The 22,026-nt window shown below is 43.3% G+C and overlaps 1 protein-coding gene across 1 annotated transcript in view; it reads left to right on the top strand.

Annotated features, from left to right (window-relative positions):
• The first annotated feature begins 1,743 nt into the window (after window positions 1-1,743).
• Window positions 1,744-22,026, top strand: part of B3GALT1 (beta-1,3-galactosyltransferase 1) — a 326,490-nt gene continuing 306,207 nt past the window's right edge. Inside the window, exon 1 of the mRNA XM_035133074.3 lies at window positions 1,744-1,999. The gene's annotated coding sequence lies outside the window, so the exon portion shown is untranslated. The remainder of the gene's footprint in view (window positions 2,000-22,026) is intronic.

Genomic DNA, 22,026 nt, shown 5'->3' with positions numbered 1-22,026 from the left:
TCTTGATCATATTGGTTGCCGCCCTCTGCACACGCTCCAGCTTGTCAATATCTTTCTTAAATTGTGGTTCCCAGAACTAGACACAGTTCTCTAGGTGTGGTCTGACCAAGGCAGAATAGAGCAGGACTGTAACATCCCTTGATCTGGACACTACAGTTCTGTTGATGCAGTTTAGAACATTAGCAGCATTTTTTTCCTGCTGCTGCTGTTGCTACAGCTTCTGCATCAAACTGTTGACTCATGAAACTTGTGGTCTACTAAGACCTCTAGATCCTTTCCACATGGACTACTGGCAACCCAGATGTTCCCCGTCTTATATTTGTGCAGCTAGTTCTTCCTGCCTAAATGCAGAGCCTCACATTTGTCCCTATTGAAATCCAAGCTCGGCTATGATGCTCACTGGGTGGTCTTGCTCAAGTCGCAATCTTGCAGCCTAGCCTATCTCAAAGGGTTGTTGAAAGGCTTAAATGCTCACAGAAAGAGCAATATATTAATGGAACAAGTGCACTATAGAAAAACTTTGATGTTTCTCCTGAGGTGGTATGGTTGACAGGTGCCTATAAATGTATATACAGTACAGTATTGTCAAATTCACATGGTAAAGGATGCAAAGACATGCTACAGCTGGGTAATATACAATATTGGTCATACTCAGAGTAGATAATTGATTTCAGTGGGTCTGAGAATGACTTAGTTGGATTTCACTTCCACCACACATGCACCAAACACAGGATGCTAATCTTGAAGTGAGACGAATGCGTATCAACACACACACACTGCTTTGACACATGCAAATGAGAGCTGTGAGAATAGGCATTTTTCAGTGGGGTGGGGGGGTTGCCCATGTAGTGAAACCGAACAGGTAATGCATATTGGTTGAAGTCAACCTCACTGTGTTTTAAGCTGCTAACCTGTACATAACCTTTGAGAATGAGCAGAATATGTTTCATGAAACTCAGAAAACAACAAGCTATCTCCCTGTTTCTGGGGACAATCTCCATCCTTGGCCAGTAACCTCTCCTTTATTGTTACCAAAGGCTCTGCTACATTCCCTCACCCCACAGCCCCATTCCTAAAGAAATACCTATGCGTTGGAAACTCAACGATGCCAGCTTTCAGATAAGAAAAGGTAAATGGGGAGAGGGGCTGGGGAGGAAAGGAACGGGGAAGGCTGGAGTGATCAGGGTCAACGGATCAGAAAGGTGCACTTTCTGCTTGCAGCAGGTGCAAACCTTCCTTCAGCATGGGGGCATATTTTGCCATCTCTGCACTATACCCCACCGCGATGCTAATCCCACCTTCCTTGCGTGCAGCACTTACTCTAAAGGTACTCTCCTCCCGAAGAAGCAGTGATTCCTTTGGTACAGATTCGTCCCTCTTCCCCCCCTCTTTCCACCCATCGCTGCGTCCCTCTGATTCCCCCCCCAGTTAAGGTGGAAGGGGGTGGCCGAAGCCAAAACGCCCGCGCCACCTTAAACGAAGCCTCTGGCAAGGTGGGCGCACCTCAGCGCTGCTGCCCGCGCAGCCCGAGCCCCCGAAAGCCCCACCGGGAGCCAGCGGCACCTTCCTTCCCGCTCTCCCGGAAGCCGAGCTGCCGACTGAGGCGGGGGAGAAGGAGAACGCGAGGAAGCCAGGAGGCGACCACGGGGGCTGGGTGGGCGGGGTCAACGGCTGGGTGGGCAGCCCTCTTCCCGCCATTGGTGGGCGCCCCTCTCTCCCGGGGAGCCTGAGGAGGCGCCGATTGGCTGCCGGCGCTTGTCAGTCGGCGAGGGCCGAGTTCCATTGCTGGCTGGGCGTGCGGCGTGAATCGCTGCTGCTGCCGCGGCGGCTGGTGCGGCTGCGGGGAGAGCGGGGCTGGCTGCGCGGCGGCGGAGGGAGAAGGGATGCTGGCGGAATGGGCGGCCGGGAAGGAAAGCGGCAAGCGGGAGCCGGAGCTCCGCTGAGAAGCGTCCGCGCTGCTGCTGCCAGTCAAGGGAAGGACGTGAGCCGAGCCCAGCCGGTGAGGTTTGGCGCCGGGCAGGATTCTTTCTGTGTGTGTGTTGTGCTGTGTGTGTGTGTATATTGTGGCTGTGGCTGTGCGTATCCGTTGTTGGAAGGGCTGGACTCGGGCGGCGCAGGGCAGGGGATCGGCCGCCGCCGCCGTGCAGGGCTGGGCTGGGGGGCGTTGAGCAAGATGTCTGGGCGAGGGGCGAGCGCGGCTGCCGCTGCTGGGGGACATGGGCGCCTGAAGGGCTTGGGCGCACTTGGTGGGGCAGAGGCGCCCGGCCGCCTCTTCCGAAGCATCGCTCAGGTGCTCGGATGCCCTTCAAGGAGGCTTCGCCGGCAGCCGGAACGCGAGGAAGAAGGAGCATCCAGGAAGCCCCGCAGATGGAACTTTATTGGCCTAATTAAAATAGGATTTGCGTGGCGAGGGGAAGCGCAGATTTGCAAGGCAATGCCCTGGGCGCAGGTTGCTAGAGAGCAAGAGGGTTTGCTTGCTTTTGGCTCTTTTTTGTGCTTCTTGCAAGCGAAACTTCCTGGAGCCCGTGGCCTTGCGGGCTTTGTCCCGCAGCCCATGCCCGAAGTTGAGGAGGCGAGCCCTTGGACTTCTAGCAGCTTCGAGCTCCTCAGACCTTAGGATGAGTCAGGTAGGCAGCCGCCCAACTCCCTCCCTGCCCATCTCTGCCTTGGTTCCAATACCTATAGATCCACCGTGTTGATGCCCGGCGTTGGGTTCAGCTCACCTACTTTTCTGGAGCTTTTCCCGTGTGTTGAGACAGTACTATTGGAGGCGTGTGTTTGGCTGGGGGTTGGTGGAGAAGAGCAAGCTTTTGTTTTCATGTCTGAGCGAGAGAGTTGAGAAGTCCAGTGGCTCTCAGCTGTGAACTGTCAGTTCCCCACAATGGGATGCCGGATTATTTGCCAGTCTGCACTGTTTGACTTCCAAAGTGTATTGATGTCAGGGCAGCTGTTACCTTGCTTTTTTCCCTCCCAAATAAGATGCAGGGATTTATTTATTTATTTTAAAAGACAGATTGCCAATTAAGGAGACAGCGTTAACCTTCTGTTTTTGTAACCATCTCCGCAGGGGACTGGGTTTGATTTTATTCTCCCACAGAAATTGCATTAAATGAAAAGGGCTTTTTGTTCCCAACTTTGCTGATGGATAATGCTGGTTGGTTGGTAGATTTGGAATCTTGCAACTTTGGGAAGTGGATGCAATGACACATTAATGCTTGTTCCTTAATAGCTTATTTGAGGGTTGTTGTTGTTTTTTTTAAAGAAGAACTCCCTGAATATTGATCCTAGAGGAGGTAATGGTGTTAGTCTGTTGTAGCAACGTTGAAGAAAGGGTATTGTGGCACCTTTCGAAAAGCTAACTGATCTTGTGGTATAAGGTTTCATGGACGAGAAGTCGCTTGCTTTCCTATACAAAAGTAAGTCTCTGAGTTTTACCCTCAAGTAAATGTGCATTGGATTGTGGCTGCAGCCATATGTATCCTCTTGAATATAACAAAGTGGATTGCTTGTAGCCATAAAAGCTTTTTGCATGATAAGTTGTAAGTCTTAAAGATACATCAGAACTTTTCCTGTTTTTTTCCTTAGAGATATGCAACCTAATATCAAGCAGTTTTTCTCAAAAGTAAGGTGAAGTAATTCAGTGGCATGTCAGTTGCCTGCTTGACTTCTCCTGGTTCTTTGAGGGGTAAAGGCAATACAGAAATGAAGCAGAAAAAGCTCCTCTGTGCATACTGAGGAAGAGCAAGCTAGTGGTCAAAAGACACATGCCCAAGAGCTACTTAAAGAGAATAGCAACTTGGCTGAGATTTTGTTTGCAGAAAGTTTATTACAAAATCCCTGACCTTGACTTGCGGATAATAATGTGCAGTGCTGCTGCCCTTGGCATGTTTACTCTGAAACAAGTTCAGTTGCATTCAGGGGGACTTACTCCTTTGTAAGGGTGGTTTGGATCACAGCATTAAATTCTTCCAAACCTTAGGTCTCACCAGATGAGTTCTGGATTTACTGGGATGTGTTGTTTCTTCTTGAAGACTGGAAGCAATAAAACAAAGCAAAACTACAGGTTATCCAGTGGTCTAATACGTTGCTCTGTTGGCTGCAATCTTGTACACACTTACTAGGGAGTAAGCACCATGGACCTCAGTGGGAACATTGTTGTTGTTGTTTAGTCGTTTAGTCGTGTCCGACTCTTCGTGACCCCCATGGACCAGAGCACACCAGGCACTCCTGTCTTGCACTGCCTCCCGCAGTTTGGTCAGACTCATGTTCGTAGCTTCGAGGAAACTGTCCAACCATCTCGCCCTCTGTCGTCCCCTTCTCCTAGTGCCCTCAATCTTTCCCAACATCAGGGTCTTTTCCAAGGATTATTCTCTTCTCATGAGGTGGCCAAAGTATTGGAGCCTCAGCTTCACGATCTGGGAACATACTCCTGAGTAAATATGCACAAGCTTGGGCTGCAGACCATTAGGAACACTAGATTCTGAGTTGATTTGTAGTGTTTTGTTATCTTAGCATGCATTGGTTGTTCTCATATCTTTCTTAAAAAGGACTGACTCCATGATGCAAAACATTAACTCTCTAATAGAGCAGTAGCTAACCCTCATAATTATGAGAGGGATCTTTATTTTTATTTTTTATGGAGCTTAATGCTTCTAAATTTTCTGAAGCATTGTGCCACTGATGTAATTAGCAGCCAAACACCAACACATTGGGGAAAGAGTAGCATATCTATGATCTTCCATCTGATGTAGTCTAATCTACATACCATTCTAATGATTTGTTAAATAATGGATTGTGATCTGCAGATACCTTGGCCTTATTAATTCAAAGCCAGTGGTGGGATGGTAGGGAGGCTGCTCAAATATTTAAGATGCTATTTTGTTCTGCTAAAGCCATCTGGTTCCCTGTTGGCATTTTTCAGCTCTGAAAAAGTCCCACATAGTTGAGAAGTCTAGGAATGTGGCATGTTGCTTATGCGACCTCCTTCCCTAAAGCACATGAATTCTCTTCTCTGTTTCCAGGTTGTACTATCCACACTTTCCCTTGATGTCTGGACTGGGTAAACCATGGTTAGCACTCACTAATAATTCATGTTTTGCAAACCGACCTCAAACCATGGTTTGAAGTTGTGCTTTGTTTGAGTGTTAGCACCAATCATATTTTACTTGATTCAGACTTGGATGCAACATTGGAAAGTTGTGGTTAGGGCAACTTAGAAATGGATGAGTAATTGATGTATCAGGGATGGGGAAGAGGAAGGAGTGCTTAAACCCACAATACACCCCCAGATCTCCAGAACATGGTGCAACCTGGGTTACTGTGTCTCGGTTGGATACACAAATCCATTCATAATAGTTGAAAAACTAATGGGAAGTTAATGAAAGCTACATATTGACACCAGTGGGCTTTGGAATATTTAATCCTTTGGTCAAATCAGGTGTCAGATCTGGTTGTCATTAACAGCACATGTGCGTTTTGCACTAATAAGCTTTTATAGCTGAATTGTAAATATTAAGGGTAGGTTTTAATACTCCAGTGCTTTCCTTGCTCCCAATAAAACACAAATCTTCTGCCCTCCAATGCACTTATCAGGAAAAAAAATTTACTTACAGGAAACAGAACTGAAATGGTACTTTATCAGATTCATGAATTTTTGTCATATGGTGCTAGAAAAGTGTTAAACTGATGTGATGCAGTTAATGAAATCTATTTTTTTATTTTTTATATAGCTAGGTACGTTGCAGAGAGCTGTGTGCAGTTCGTTCCATTCCTACTTAGTGCTTCCATTCTGGTTTTTCCTGACCTACACCACTGGGTGCAGTCAGTGTCAATTTTTTTCTAGCGGTTTAGTGACATAGACAAATGCTGTTTTGTCAAAAGGCAAGGTTGAAACCCCCAAACTGATTTTCCTTGTGCCTTACATTGTATATTGGGGCTTCAATCCATCGTTCATTTGATTCCTGCTTACTCAATTGGAAAATCCTATTTACTTCAGCGCAGTTATTCATCTGAATAGAAATATAGGAAATCTCCCTTATTTTTATTTTTGTATTGACTTACCTCTTAAGCTAAGGGACCCAGGTGGCGCTGTGGGTTAAACCACAGAGTCTAGGGCTTGCTGATCAGAAGGTCGGCGGTTTGAATCCCTGCAATGGGGTGAGCTCCTGTTGCTCGGTCCCAGCTCCTGCCCACCTAGCCGTTTGAAAGCACATCCAAGTGCAAGTAGATAAATAGGGACCGCTCCAGCGGGAAGGTAAACGGCATTTCCGTGCACTGCTCTGGTTCGCCAGAAGCAGCTTTGTCATGCTGGCCACATGACCCAGAAGCTGTCTGTGGACAAACACTGGCTCCCTCAGCCTATAGAGCGAGATGAGTGCCGCAACCCCAGAGTCGGACACGACTGGACCTGATGGTCAGGGGTCCCTTTACCTTTACCTCTTAAGCTACTGGTCCTCTGGGCAGCTATTACAAAATAATGGGTTGTCAACAATGCTAGCCCTACTTGGAGTAAACCTATTGAAACTAAGGGACCTAAGTTAGGCATATGTATTAATTTCAGTGGGTCTGCTCTGAGTAGGACTAGCAATGAAAACTACTTGGCGCAGATAAGAATGATTTTATAAGAATAAGAATAAGATCAAAGGAACGTAAAAGTATTTCATAACCCAAAAGCCTCCATTTCAAAGGCCTGATGGAAGGGGCATTTCTTTGCCCTAAATGAAATGGATTTGGTTGGGAGCCATCCCTTAAAAGACCGTGTGCAATGCAGATACGCCAAATAACTAAGGCACACCAAGTTCATTGAGGCTTACTCCCAGGTAAACAGCCACAGGACTGCTGCCTCAGTGTATGGTATTGTTATTTTAATGGATCAAGAACATTTTTTTTACATTATTATAATCTTTTGTGTTCAAAATGTTAAATACACCAAACTTAACCACAATAAAGCTGGAAATGCTCCTACTACAGAATAACTATTTTTTTAAAAAAAATCTCAACTACCACAGGGCATATTATTTTTGCATATGCATATTTGCCATAACTTTTTGTGTTTTGTCTTTGCATTAAAATATGAAACGTTAAAAAGAGCATTCAGTTTCCATTCTGCCTTTCAAAATGGCCGAAGAAATATAAGTTCCTTCTGAAAATATATTTGAATCCTATTGCCTAGATAATTAGGAAGCTACCGTGTTTCTCATATTATAAGACTTGTCTTATATTTATTTTTTCCTCAAAAAAACACACTATGGCTTATTTTCAAGGGATGTCTTATTTTTTTCCTCCTCCTCCTGCCGCGGCCGGCATTGCTGCTGTGCCTATCACTATGTCTTATTTTCGGGGTATGGCTTATATTCCTTGAATGCTTAAAAATCCTGCTATAGCTTATTTTATGGGTATGTCTTAAAATATGAGAAACAGGGTACTATATTTCTTTGACAAAGAAACCTCCTTATTTTCCTCATTGCATGAAAGGGATGTAAACAATTTATGTATTTGCTTGGCTTTTTTTTAAAAAAAAATGGAATGAAACAGTCATTTTTGCACATGCCAACCTGCTGCCTGATTTAATTGCCCAAATAAAGCTAATATCACAGCACTAAAATCTCAGTGGCAAAATTGGCAGCAATAAAGCCGCTTACATGGATACAGCAGGAGAAAACAAAGCCCTTAAATATTGTGTTTGTATACAACAGGACAAACTACTAAAGTGGTTTTTAAGAACTGCAGAGGTGTTCCTCTTGTTAATTTAGTAATCACTCCCATTTTTATGAACCCTTCAAAATTGCGTTCTGACTGACATGGGAAAGTTACTCTTCTCCTTGAACTAAAGTTAATTGGTGACGTCTATGTCTCCCATTGAAATGATGTTTTTATAAATGCACATTTTTCAGGCACTCAGCAGACCTCCCACGGGCTACCAAGGCAACCGAGAGATGAAACTACACTGATCTGTCAGTTGTTGCCTTACATGTTCCAAGTTACTTGATAGTTTTCTTTGGGACATGCATAGATTAGCCTTCATTTGCATGAAGGAACTTTGATCTTGGGTAGAAGAACGTTTTTCTAGTTTCTCTGATGCCCTCCCACCACCACCGAGACACCAAGACAGGTGTTTTGATGCATAACCGTGTAATGGTTGCAAAATCAGTGCACAACTCAAAAAGACCAGCTGGACACTTGTCATCTAGTAGTCTCAACCCCCAGAAAGAGTGGAAACACAGAGTATATGAAGATTCTGGAGACTGATGGCATTGTAGTATTGCTACCTATTTGTTGTATATTGTCGTCTTCAGTGTGTTTTGACAAACTAAGTTCTTTATCATTCTTCTTAGAGCAGGGGTGGGGAACCTTTGACCTTTCATATGTTGTTGGACTTCAGATGTTTCTGTCCAGCCCATCCAGCTTGGCCCAATGGTCAGATATGACAGGAGTTGTGGTCCTGTACTGTCGAGAGGGCCACAGATCCCCCACCCCAGGGTTAGAGAATTGGTCTTTCTATTACCTTCTAATCTTAGCTGAAAATGTTGGCGATGGCCCATATTGCCTTAAGTGACTTGAGTTCATCATACCTAAGAGAACATATCCATCCCTTTGTCCCATCACAACCTGGAAGACCAGCTGGAAATACCCTGTTATGTTTACAAGCCATACACCAAGCTGCAATGGCATTTATTTATTTTTAAAGACTTATACTCCACTTTTTCCCAGTGAAAGGATTCAAGATGGCATACATAGCAAAGCCATATAGGCAGAGAGGCATTAAGGATGATGGCTTCTCAACTTTGGGTTTTGATTCTTTTGCTGATTTATTCAGATGCAAATGTGATTGTCTTCAGGAAGCAGTGGAAGATGTTTTCCAGTTGACTTTGTGTATGAGGAGGGAAGAGGGGAATTTTGAGTGCCTTAGTTTCAGTTTGATTACAGTATTTTAACTGCCCAAGTCCTTTGTATGCAGAGAGCAATACATAAGAGGTAAAAAAAGTTCCATAGGAAGTTACTAATGACATGTAGATGCAGAAAATGTCAGGAGAACTTCTAGTGAGTTGGACAAAAGCAACTGGATCACACTACCACCACAATAAAAAGTCCGCAACTCTCATTGCTATTTTTCTATAATGATGGTTTTCAAACTGTGTTCCCTCTATTAAAACTTTTTTTAAGGTCTACACTAAATGAAGGATTTTAATTTAATAAGAAAGTTTTGGGTGTTTTTGTTTTTGCAGGAAACCCCCCTAGATGATGTAGTCGTTTATATTTATAAAAATTATAAATTTTTAAATTTTGCAAATGCAGTTTTAATCACTATCAATAACTGTAAGGGGGAGAGAGTATAGAGAACCTCCCCCTATCATCAGGAGCAGCTCCTCCCCAAGCAGCCATGGAAGCGCAGGATCTGAAGGAGCGAGTCAGGAAGCAGAGAGGGAGAGCCAGGGCTCCGGCAGCAGGGAAGAGCCCCTGCTCCACAGGCGGGAAGAGAGAAAGACGGAAAGGGGGGAGAGGGAAAAGACGGAGCATAGACCCTTTTCCCCGCCGGCAGTGGAATTAAGGAGGAGGAGAAAAGGGAGGAGATTCGCTGTCCCCAGGCTCTTATGTTGGTCCAAGGGGCGAAAAGGGACAGTGCCGGATTCTGACACGGAATAGCGCGGACATGAAACCGACAGCTCATCACACTGTAAATAATGTGCACCAATAAAGACTCTGAAAGACAAGTTTGTGGAGAGTCGTTACTCAGGAGTAACCGTAATAACTTCTGACAATAACTATATTCTCTAAGGTCCTGGACTTCATTGGAAGTTTCTTATGGCTTTCTTAATGAGAAAATTTGTTAACTGATAGACAAGATGCCCTAAGTACCGGTAGTTGTTTCTTCACTATTGTTGATCTTCCCTTGCAAAGGCCGGCAGCTGGGGAATGTTGAGCAGTTTCTGTTGTGTGTTTTGTCAACTCTGGAGACTAATACAAAAGGGCCCTTTGGCAGGCAAAGGGGCCTAGAAAGGTTTTCCCTGTTGTAAATTTGAAAACCACCGCTCTAGAATGTAGGAAACAGTGCTAAAAGTGAGGTTTTGACATTTTGGAGAGGCTGGGCAGCTCTGCCGCTCATGGACATTTATGGCTGACCCCTTATCCAGTTGCTTTCTATTGCTACAGGCAACAAAGTATCTTTTCATTTCCGTTGGGATTCCACAGTATTTTTACACGAACATTTCTTAACAAATAAGCAGAGGAAGCAAAGTTAGGGTCGCAAATTTGTTTTCCAGGAAACCAATTAGTTCAGTGTGACAGAAGAAAGCGCTGATATTCAATCAGGAAGACATTGCAAATAGATTGTCTACCTAAAGCTGTGTCTTTCAGCAGTGCTTCTGAGCTGAGCCAGGGAGAAAGGAAGGATGGGAAGAAAGTCTTTGTTCCTAATTATGAGGCCATGTCTCTAAAAAAATATAATTAGACAGAGGGCTGGCTGTGCAGTCCAATTCTATGTATGTTTACCCATAAATTAGTTCCATTATCTTCAATGGAGCTGACTTGCTAGCAAGTGTGTTTTAGGATGGAATGTTTAGGAATAATGCTGTCCATTCAAGGCATGTCCAGCAAGTAAGGCTGCAGTCTCTATTGGCATAATTGGTAGACCAATTGCTATGCATTTGTTGATTTCAAGGGGGCACATTTTAATCACTGGGCAGAAAAGGAAGAACACATTTGTTTACTTTGAGGCCATTTGAGGTTCGGCCATGGATATTAAAATTAAAATGCTTAAGAGAGTTGTTTTCTTCTCACCATTGTGGTTAGCTTTTAAAATTTAAAATATAAATAATGCACCATAATAGCTTGGCCAGCCTTGGATTAAATCACCTTGACTTTGTGTGAGAGAAAGAGAGGGAGAGGGAGAGAGAGAGAGAGAGAGAGAGAGAGAGAGAGAGAGAGAGAGAGAGAGAGAGAGAGAGAGATGCCTCTGGCTGTGGTAATTCTCCCATCTGTTCTCCTTCAATAACGGTGGGTGGGCGGGTGGCTTTTCCAAGTGTCACCTGAGAAGCAAAATAGGTGAAATGTTCTAGTAGTTCATCTCCCTTGTATGCAGAAGGTCCCAGATTCAATCCCCAACATTACCAGACAGGACAGGGAAAACACCCCTGTCCGAATATCCATTTCCAGTCTATGTGGACAGTATTGAGTTAGTTAGCCCAATGTTCTGCATCAGTATACAGTATAAGGCTGCTTTCTGTGTTTCTGTGCTCTAGCCTGTTTGAGGAAGAAGCATGTGAGATGACATTCTTCTGGAAACCTCTGCTGATGTTTTGCAGGAAGAGTTTTTGTTGATGCTATCCTTTTGTTGTCTCATTTCCACTTCAGTGCTAAACCTGCTGTGGAGCACATTCTGATTCTAGGTTGAGAGTTAAGCTAACTTGCAACAAATGAGTAATTCTTTTTGCCATAGCAGTAGGGATGATTGGAGGATTCAATCTTTCATTGCTGATCCACCCCTCCTAGACTAATGTGTACATAGGAACGTGGTTATCCAGCAACTTTTGCACTTCTGGGATGCTCCATGTTTTCTGTTCACATGATCACATTTAGAAATGCATCTTCTGGGAGAAAAATGTGCTTAGAAATTTAAATGTGAATTTTCATGTAGATTGTGTGTGTGTGTGTGTGTGTGTGTGTGTGTGTGTGTGTGTGTGAAAAGAAGCAGCAAATAATGCTGAACTAATGTACATGCAGGATGGGACAGTCTTATAGGTGAGTGCATGCAAAAGTGATATGAACCAGAAATAGACTAACTCATCCATTCCTAGTAGATTCCCGTTTATGGTCATGGGAGCTTAGATACATGCAATAGAGACCTCCTCTCTGCACTCAGAGGGTGGTGTATACATCTCATGAAAGAGATAGGGGCCAAAAATAGACTGAATCAACCAACCTTTTGATTTCATATATACATATTTTAACAGTGCAACACATATCAGAAATAAGTATAAAGTGGGAGTAGAATTGTACCCTAAAGCCTGTAACAGCAGTAGATTTGTTCAATTAGAAGATGGTCAACATAATGGAATTTTTATATCCATCAAAAGTCTCAAGTGGGAGGAGATGAGAGAGACAAGATCATCTCTGAAACACATTTAGAAGCCTTAGAAATTTTTGCAAAGGCTCACTTGGCAGCTTCTATCCTATTATAATCCAAATCCTTTATTTCACATGGCTAATTGTAGCTCCATTGTGTGGAATATTATTTACAAAATGACAGATGTGCTGAATTTGAATCAACTTTGAATGATGGAGTGCTTGAATGGCAGGACTTGCTGTCAGTGCTGAATTTAGGCTCACTGTTTTCAGCTTCACTCGTGAGCTTGTAGTTGGGACCTCCTGAATGGAATAAATTTTAGGGGGGCAGCTGAAAGCCCTACTTCTGGCAGGGATCAGCTGCACTCAAGAATCATTCCTAGCAGGGCTTGCTTCTGAGGCCAGATTTAAAAGACACCAAATGCAAGAACAGCTGGGAATCTATTTCAAGGTTGCCTGATGGTTGCTTTTGCAGTAATGATTTTACCTGCCCTACAGCTGATGTGTGTGGTTGGTGGGCATAGCTGGGGGAAATTGTCCCACAGGCTGAATTAGAACCCCTGGTGGGCCTTATTTGACCCATGGGCTGGATGTTCTCCAGCTACATATGTCCCTATGTTTCTAGATTCCAGGATAGGCAAAGTCAAGGGTTAGGGGCTACTCTTACATTAGCTGAAGGAATGTGTAGGTGACATTTGAACTGGGAAAGGTATTATCTTGTAAATAATAGTAATGCACATAAAATGGACAGGAGTAAAATACTTAAGTGGTGATTCATGTGCTTTAAAATGCGTGTGTGATTTTGCTTTGGCTAAAGAATTGGAGGCATAGCATGTTGGGGCTCATGCACACGGTATCCATACAAATGACTAAATTAAAGGAGGATGAATAATTAGGTTGATCATGCAGTTATTGTGTTCTCCTTTGATTCAGTAAGCTTTGTGATGACTGAAGAAATAGGCAGAACTATTTCAGTGAATATCAACATCTTTTGGTCTCGTTATGCATTGATTCAGCTTAGTTGCTTTTGTGGTTAATTTTACTTCAAAATATGAAACAATTTATCAAAAATACCTACCTGTTTGCAAATCACATCACATGTTGAAACAAAACACATCAACCTCAAAGTAAACCACCTAACAAAAAACCCAGAATACCCTCCACCCTATTGAGGTTCTTTGCTGCTTTTCCACCAGAGAAGAATTATGTTTTCATTTCCTTACTTTAGACACTTTAAAAAAAAATCCAATTTCTTATCTTTATAGCTAACGTCAACCAAAAGGTAGCAACAGCTGGTTTCCCTCCACAGCAAAACAGAATAGAATTCTATCATGCTAGAATATCATTAAATATAATTCCCATCCTCAGTCAACTTAGCCCTGAGCCCCAAAGCTGACTGAATGAGAGGCTTTACTACAATCTCAAAAGGCACCTGGTGGTGGTAGAGAAAAGGCATGGCAGAATCCAAGTACTGGGGGAAATGAAATGCCCAGATCGTATTCTGTCAAGAGTAGGGTTGGGGGCAGCAATCTGATTTGGGTCTCATTTTAAGGCAGAGTTTGGTAGTACGATGTTAGCAAAATGCTGATGACATACAGCTCTACTTTTCCTTTACGCCTGCAAGTATGTAAGTGGATGTGCTGGACCACTGTCTTGCCTCGGTAATGAACTGAATGAGAGCCAACAAACTGATGCTCAATCCAGATAGGCAGTGTTAGTGGGTGGTTCCCTAGACTGGATGGATAGGAGGTTGCCTGCTCTTGACGGGGTTACACTTCCTCTGAAGGAGCAGATACATAGCTTGGGGGTACTTCTGGATTCTTTGCTGTCACTTGAGGCTCAGGTGGCCTCAGTGGCATGGAGTGCCTTCTGTCAGCTTTGTCTTGTGGCCCAGCTGCACCTTTATCTGGACAGGGATAGGTAGGTGAGGGTAGCAGGGGTCAGCAAACTTTTTCAGCAGGGGGCCAGTCCATTGTCCCTCAGACTTTTTTGGGGGGGAAGACTATCTATCTTTTTTGGGGGGGGGGATGAACGAATTCCTATGCCCCACAAATAACCCAGAGATGCATTTTAAATAAAAGGACACATTCTACTCATGTAAAAACCCACCGATTCCCAGACTGTCTGCGGGCCAAATTTAGAAGGCGATTGGGCCGGATCCAGCCCCTGGGCCTTAGTTTGCCTACCCATGTAGAGCAAGCAGGTCCAGTCCAGTCAATGAAGGCAAAGTCAGATCAAAGTTCTCTTACATGAAGCACAACAGGACCCTGGACAGCTCCAAATAGGTTATGCTGGTTGAAGCTTTCCCCTCCTGACATACCTAGAGAAAGACATCTCAGCTGGAATTTTGGGCCAACTGAAGCCTCATTTAATCTGATGTGATGAGGTGTGGTTGGCTTCCTGTTTACCCTCTAGAGCAGTTTTAGGGGGAAGTTTGGGGCTGCAGGGAATGGGAGAGGAAAAAGGAAGTCCTGTTGAGTGAGCAGAACTGCAGTCTTGCAGCATACATTGCAACCCCTAGTTTAGTTAGTAATGAATTTAAATTACATATACTGTATGTGGCAGAAATTTTATTCAGTTCTTTGCTTCCGATTTGAAAGAGACAATGGAGTTGTTACCCAGCTTCCTGTCTTGTGTTCCCTCAAAGTCTTCCATAATGGCCTCTCGCTCTCTGAAAGGGAATTTTCAGGTTGTATCCAACATTGTTACTCCATTCGAATGTCTCCCTCTTTTCTTCTCTTCTGCCCTGCACTTTCAGGCAGCAGGCATCACAGTGTGAGATAAGAGGGAGAATACCTTACCAGTGTGGTGTAGTGGTTAAGAGCGGTAGTCTCGTAATCTGGGGAACTGGGTTCGTGTCTCCGCTCCTCCACATGCAGCTGCTGGGTGACCTTGGGTTAGTCACACTTCTCTGAAGTCTCTCAGCCCTACTCACCTTACAGAGTGTTTGCTGTGGGGGAGGAAGGGAAAAGGAGATTGTTAGCGGCTTTCAGACTCCTTCGGGTAGTGATCCAAACTCCTCCTCTTCTCTATCATTGCCTGCCACCTGCATTTTTTAAATGTACTTGGAGGCTACTGAAAACTTCTGTTTAGCTGAACCTACCTAAATATGTGGAGTTGACATGCCTTTTAATACATTATATGACTTTATTCTGTTTTTTTACTGCTGATGTTATTTATATTTTTAGGTTTTTTTTGTTAATTTGGTTTTAACTATGTTTTCCTTCAATATTTTCAATGTATATTTTATTTTATGTAAACTACTTAATGTTTTTTTATGGTTAAGCAGCATACTAACAATAAATAAATATGAAACCCGCAGCCCAATTTTACAAGGGCAACTTGATAAAGTGATAAGTGATCAAGACTATAATCGTATGTACACTTTCCTAGGACATTCATGTCAGTGAGGCTAGCTTCTGAGTAGATGCATAGAATGCTGCGTGTGGCTGCTGTGTGGCTTAAAAAACAAAACAATAACGACAACAGTGGATTGAACAATTAAACATTATGATATACACATTATAAGAAATTATCATAGTACCTTTATTGTATGATATATGAGATCAGCCATATTCACGGTATGGGGTACATCTGAAATTGACTTCTTAAGGTATCGTGTCCTGTCTTCAAAAGGGGCGGGAGAAGGAAGAAAATATTTATTTAAACCATTTCTCTAGCACTTGATACATATAAAATATCTAATTGGGGTAGAGAAAGCAGCAGCACTTCTGTCGACACTACAAAAACTGCATCATGCTGAAGAAGTAATCGTATCATATCAATAATAACAGAATATAGATAGTGACAGTGTGGGTAACTTTCAAAGAAACTGCTTTTCATTTAAGTAACTGTCACCTGCAATATAATTAAAATATCATTGTACCATAAAAGCCTTTCAATTGGCAAAATGTTAGTTTTCTTTAGTCGCAGAAGATTGGGTCTGTTTATAATGAATGGTTTGCTTAGAGAGCAGTTATTCAGGGCAGGAGGAGTGATCCTCACCTGGGAAACATTTTTGACTGCTCTTTAGATGAGACGAAGACTAATTGACAGATTTAAGCTGGCTAGTACAGGACACAATCTTGTCTGGAATGTAATACTGAAGTCAGTGGCATGGGTAGGGAACATTGAGGATGGCCATGGGCTTGTCCCCAAGACATAGTGTAGGGATAATACACAGGACAAAAAGTTGACTTTCCCTTAGGTGTCTGTGGGAATCTGATATGTTGCCATTGTTAGCCAATTAGTAATCAAATATACTTGTCAACTGGTTGAAAAGCATCCAGAGCATCACTGATAGATCCCAGTCTTCCTTCTGCGGAAGCTGGTCTAGGTACTAGGTATCAAAAGACCAAAGACCAAAACAAAACCCCACATCCTCTTTTGCTTTCAAAAGGCATTGCTATGGTTATTATTACATGTAAACAAGGAACACAACAAATTCTCCTTGGAATGCAATGCTTCTTCCACTCCACCCTCTCTCATATATTCTTGAATATATCCAAGATCAGACTTTTGAACTTTGCTACAGAGCTTGCCGCTTTCTGCTAAAAAAAAAAGCACCCCGCCACCCCTCTCCTGCCGATGGAATCTTTGTGTTTTGTTGTATTATTATAGAGCAAGTACCCCCCTAAAGAGAGACATAATAAAAATCTTCTTAAGAAAGAAGCAGAGAAGATTGTGAGGCTTTATTCAATTACCCCCTAAAGGGTTGAATGTAAGTATTGATTATATGCCTCTTTAAAAATAATAGTGGAGCTATCTGGGCAGTCCCTGAGTTCCAGAAATTGTGGACTGTATTTCTGGTTCCTTGTCTCTACACTAGGGGTGGAGATGTTGTTGGGCTACAACTGCTCTATGTATTGAGGAGTTGGACTGAAACCCAGCATCTACTATATTTAGGTTGGAATGTTTTGGTGTAGTGTTTTGGTGTAGAGTTTTGCATTCCTCACCTTATGAGCTGCTTTCTCTAAAGCTCTAATAAACCCTGAAAATTCATGTCGGGGCTTATGAATTTGATTTGGGTTGCCAGTTGGATCTCAGTGTGTTGGAGGGAGCTGTTTGGCCCTTTTCAGGCTTTGTTTTGTTTTGTTATTTTAAATGCCTTGTTGGCTTGCTGCTATTGTCTTCTGCTTGATGCCAGACAGGCAGCAATAGTTGTGCAAGTAGTAGCTTCAGCTCTTTTAAGTATTGGTGCCTGAAGATGGGATCTGTGTTCTGAAATGCACCGAGCTATGATAAATCCTCCTGAGCCAGCACTTTTGAGAACAGGTTTTTCTTTTTCTTTTTGTGTTCCTTCTCGTTTCTGTGCCTTTCTTTTGGTTTTCTGCTTTTATTATCCATCACACAGCAGGTGTGGGTGTGATTTTGTTTTGTTTTATTGTTATTTTCTTGCTTTTATGAAATGATTTATGGTACAAACCCTGAGAACTGCAAGGTTTTTTAAAATTCTCTCCTTTTCCCCAGGGATTTCTTTTGTGGGGTAGTTCTTCTTTTGAAGAGGCGTTTGTGAATTGTAACATGAAATGGGCCATTGCGACTCCCATGTTCTCCAAGTGAGAGTAGGATGTCTGCAGTGCCAGGCTTTGATTGGAGTGATGCTTTGAATCCATGATGGTGCCACAACCTGATAAAACGAAGCCTTTTTTTTTTAATGCTTGAATTTTAATCAATTCCAGTCAATCACCGTTTTTGAAGTGATTTTGAGTACAGCTCCTTCTTTATTTCTGCTGCACGGTAAGCAGGGCTTCTGCACAACGGATTGGGGTCGGCAAGCACCACCTTGCTCCCTCCCTCTATCTTCAAATCACATGTCATCTGCAATACATTAAATTATATTGCAGATTTATTTACTGCATTTTATAAGTAAGGAAGCACGCCTCTAATTTTATTATGGAACCCGAGAACCACATTTCCATATTTGAAAAAAAAAAATGCACTGTATAGCCATAAAGAGATGTATCATGAACCCCCCCTTTAAATTTGTTTTTATTTATTTTATTTAGAACGATTTTTAAATTTCTCAGAGTTCTCTAAGCCAGTGTTTCTCAACCAGTGTGCCTCCAGATGTTTTGGGACTACAACTCCCATCATCCCTAGCTAGCAAGACCAGTGGTCAGGAATGATGGGAGTTGTAGTCCCAAAACATCTGGAGGCACACTGGTTGAGAAACACTGCTCTAAGCATGTACTCCCCCCCCCCATGGAGTGCTTTCCCTACTGGTGACAAGGAATAATTTTTTTTGTGTTAGATCCAGATTAGTCCTCAGCAGAGTTCTGCTCATGCTGGAGGAAGGGGTAGTGAAATTATTTTTGCTTCTTCCTCCTTCCCTCTGCAACCCACTTTGCCCCCTGAAAAGCTGACCTAGAAGATTGAGGATCCTGCATGGAAGGCGGTGCTGAACACAGCTCCATCAAATGCCCTTCCAGTCACAGAGCGGCAATTCTCGATCCAACCATTGACTTTTCATAGTTGATATGGTTTTCTTGCTCAGTCACACCTTCTTGTTTCTGCTCACCTTGGAACTTCGTCACACCTCCATCAGATTTTTCTTGTTGCATCCTCCTCTTTGTAAGGGGCATCCTTTTGGTCTTCCACTCCATCTCTATCCCTTGGTGCTGGAGCTCTGAGACTGAGTGATGTCTTCTTCAGGACTCAAGGAGTCTGGCAGTCAAAACTGCTCCGGCTCTCTAGGATTGCCCTGGGCAGTCCTCTCCAATGACTCACATTAATTATTGGCATCATTCAGCAATGATTTTGTCCCTGGAGCCAGGGCATGAAATAACTCTGCTTGGAAAGAAGAGAGGCATTTCGAGGATGAGTTTTCCACAGAACTAACACAACAGAGGCAGCCTGCAGTACAGCACAGATTTTTATGGCTTGTTGCTGTTGTTCACATTTCTTTCCTGTCCTTCCACCAAGGTCCCATCTGTGCTATACATTTAAAGCACTGTGATACTGCTTGGCTTCCCCCAAGAAATCCTGGGAGTGTAGCTTGTTAAGGGTGCTGAGGGTTGTTAAGAGACCCAAATTTTCCTTAGAGCTACAATTCTCAATGTGGTTTAATGATCAACCTCTCTTCCCAGGGAACTCTTGAGAATTGTAGGGGAATAGGGGTCTGTGACAACTCTCAGCACCTTTAACAAACTACACAGTCCCCATCATTCTTTGGGGAGGAATCATGACTGTTTAAAGTGATATGATAATGGTTTTAAATGTATAGTGTTGATGGCACCTAAGTTGCTGAGGGCAGCAAACAATGGGGCTGATTCCATTCCCCCCCTCAAAACGGTTCTGTGAGGCTGAGAGGGTGAGGTTAAGAGATCATGGCTGACCCATAAATTTTGAATTGGGAAGAAAATTGTTTGGTTCAAATCCCCGTGACGGGGTGAGCTCCCGTTGCTCGGTCCCTGCTCTTGCCAACCTAGCTGTTCGAAAGCACGTCACTGTGCAAGTAGATAAATAGGTACTGCTCCGGCGGGAAGGTAAACGGCGTTTCTGTGCACTGCTCTGGTTCTTCAGAAGCGGCTTAGTCATGCTGGCCACATGACCCAGAAGCTGTCTGCGGACAAACGTTGGCTCCCTCAGCCAGTAAAGCGAGATGAGCGCTGCAACCCCAGAGTGGTCCGCGACTGGACTTAACAGTCCCTTTACCGTTATCCAATTTACACTTTTCAAACCAGTATGCTGACTGAAACATGGTTATCCCTTGAAGTCTTCTATTCTCTGAATTTTGTGATGTGGGCCCCCAGCCACTGTGAACAAAAATGAACTTATTAAGGGAGAGGCTGTGCAAAATTTGCATTGCATTCATGAAAATAACATACAAGGAAGGATTATATTAGGGAATAGTGGCTGCAAAAAATGTGCATATTCATCAGACCTTTGTACAAAAATATCTATTTTAAGACAAATTAGCATTAAAATGCCAGTAAATTGAGAAGATATAATTGAAATGGACAGATTCATTCATCCTTACACAAGGCATGCTGGAAAAATCCCGCCAATGGGAGATTTGACTCCCAACAATCCTCTATCCGTTAGACCAGGCATCCCCAAACTTCGTCCCTCCAGATGTTTTGGACTACAATTCCCATATTCCCCAACCACTGGTCTTGTTAGCTAGGGATCATGGGAGTTGTAGGCCAAAACATCTGGAGGGCCGCAGTTTGGGGATGCCTGCGTTAGACCGTTGTAAACAATACACCTTAGGTCTAAGAATTAAGAAGGGCTGCTTCAAATGTCCTGTCAGGCTACTTGGGTGGGCATCATACATGGGTATCTTCTGCCTCTAGCATAGTCCAGGAAAGGAGAAAATTTGATTTTTTCATATGATTATATGGCTTCTACTGTTCAAACTCTAATAGGTTTGTAACCATAGAAACTTTATTGAAATAATGGGTGGTAAAAATTCTAAGCAGGGAAGAATGTCAAAGATTAGGAATTGCAGGAAGAAGGGGCTGCACTTTCAACTCTTTGGGTGTGATGCTGTTCATAGAACATTCTGTCTTTAGTTAAACAAATTAGATGACTTCCGTTTGCCCCCCAGCAGGCTGGTCTCTGTATTATAATATCACTGCCTATCACTTGACATAATTAGCCACATTCTTTTAAAAGTCTGCTCATGCCCCCCCCCCCAAAAAAAGCTGCATGGAAGGATGGTTAAACAAGATTTTTTAAAAAGTGTAGATGCATTGGGCAATATCTAGTATGGACTTTGTGCTGGTGGAAAGCACTCTTTCTCTAATAAGGTGCGGCACCAGAAATTTGACATACAGAATTGCCCCCAATCAGTGTTAGAAACCCAGATATATAAGCTGGGTGCCAAATGGCTCCTTAAACCAAGGTTACAGTTGCCAAAAAGGAATGTCTAGTTGCCATATTGGGGCAAAGACAGCTCTAAAGTCTTATTTTTCAAATGATGGACTGACTGGGATTGATATCACTTAAGCAACTTGCTAGTTCAGATGACAACCTTGAGCTAGGTTAAGAAGTTGTTGTTGTTGTTTAGTTGTGTCCGACTCTTCGTGACCCCATGGACCAGAGCACACCAGGCACTCCTGTCTTCCACTGCCTCCCGCAGTTTGGTCAGACTCATGTTGATAGCTTTGAGAACACTGTCCAACCATCTCGCCCTCTGTCGTCCCCTTCTCCTTGTGCCCTCAATCTTTCCCAACATCAGGGTCTTTTTCAGGGAGTCTTCTCTTCTCATGAGGTGGCCAAATTATTGGAGCCTCAGCTTCACGATCTGTCCTTCCAGTGAGCACTTGGGGCTGATTTCCTTCAGAATGGATAGGTTTGATCTTCTTGCAGTCCATGGGACTCTCAAGAGTCTCCTCCAGCACCATAATTCAAAAGCATCAATTCTTCGGCGGCCAGCCTTCTTTATGGTCCAGCTCTCACTTCCATACATCACTACTGGGAAAACCATAGCTTTAACTATACGGACCTTTGTTGACAAGGTGATGCCTCTGCTTTTTAAGATGCTGTCTTGGTTTGTCATCGCTTTTCTCCCAAGAAGCAGGCACCTTCTAATTTCATGACTGCTGTCACCATCTGCAGTGATAATGGAGCCCAAAAAAGTAAAGTCTCTCACTGCCTCCATTTCTTCCCCTTCTATATATATATCAACCTATTCCTACCTCTTTTTCTTAAAGGTGACACGGACCATTCATAGTGTAGGAATAGTCTTCACAGCTGTGAGCATGTCTGTGAACCTGCCCTGTGTTTTCCAGGATGGAGGCCTTGTTTGTGCAGTCTCTTGAAAGCCAAGAGTCAGTCTCAGTAGTGTGTGTGTGTGTGGAGAAGAAGCTCTCGTATCTTTTCAAAAGAAGCTTCCCTCCCTGTTTTCTTTCTTTCAGTGGCATCACTTGAGGCTTTTGTTTGAGCATAAGGGAGCCCCGTGGCTGTGGCTGTGATATCAGTAAGCAGGTCAAAACGACATTTGACTGAGCTCTATTCACT

Source organism: Zootoca vivipara, chromosome 1 (genome assembly GCF_965207765.1).
Source record: "Zootoca vivipara chromosome 1, rZooViv2.hap1.1, whole genome shotgun sequence".
Taxonomy (NCBI): Eukaryota; Metazoa; Chordata; class Lepidosauria; order Squamata; family Lacertidae; genus Zootoca; species Zootoca vivipara.
The sequence above is the reverse complement of the archived record's forward strand: the minus strand, read 5'-3'. Positions and strand labels throughout refer to the sequence as shown.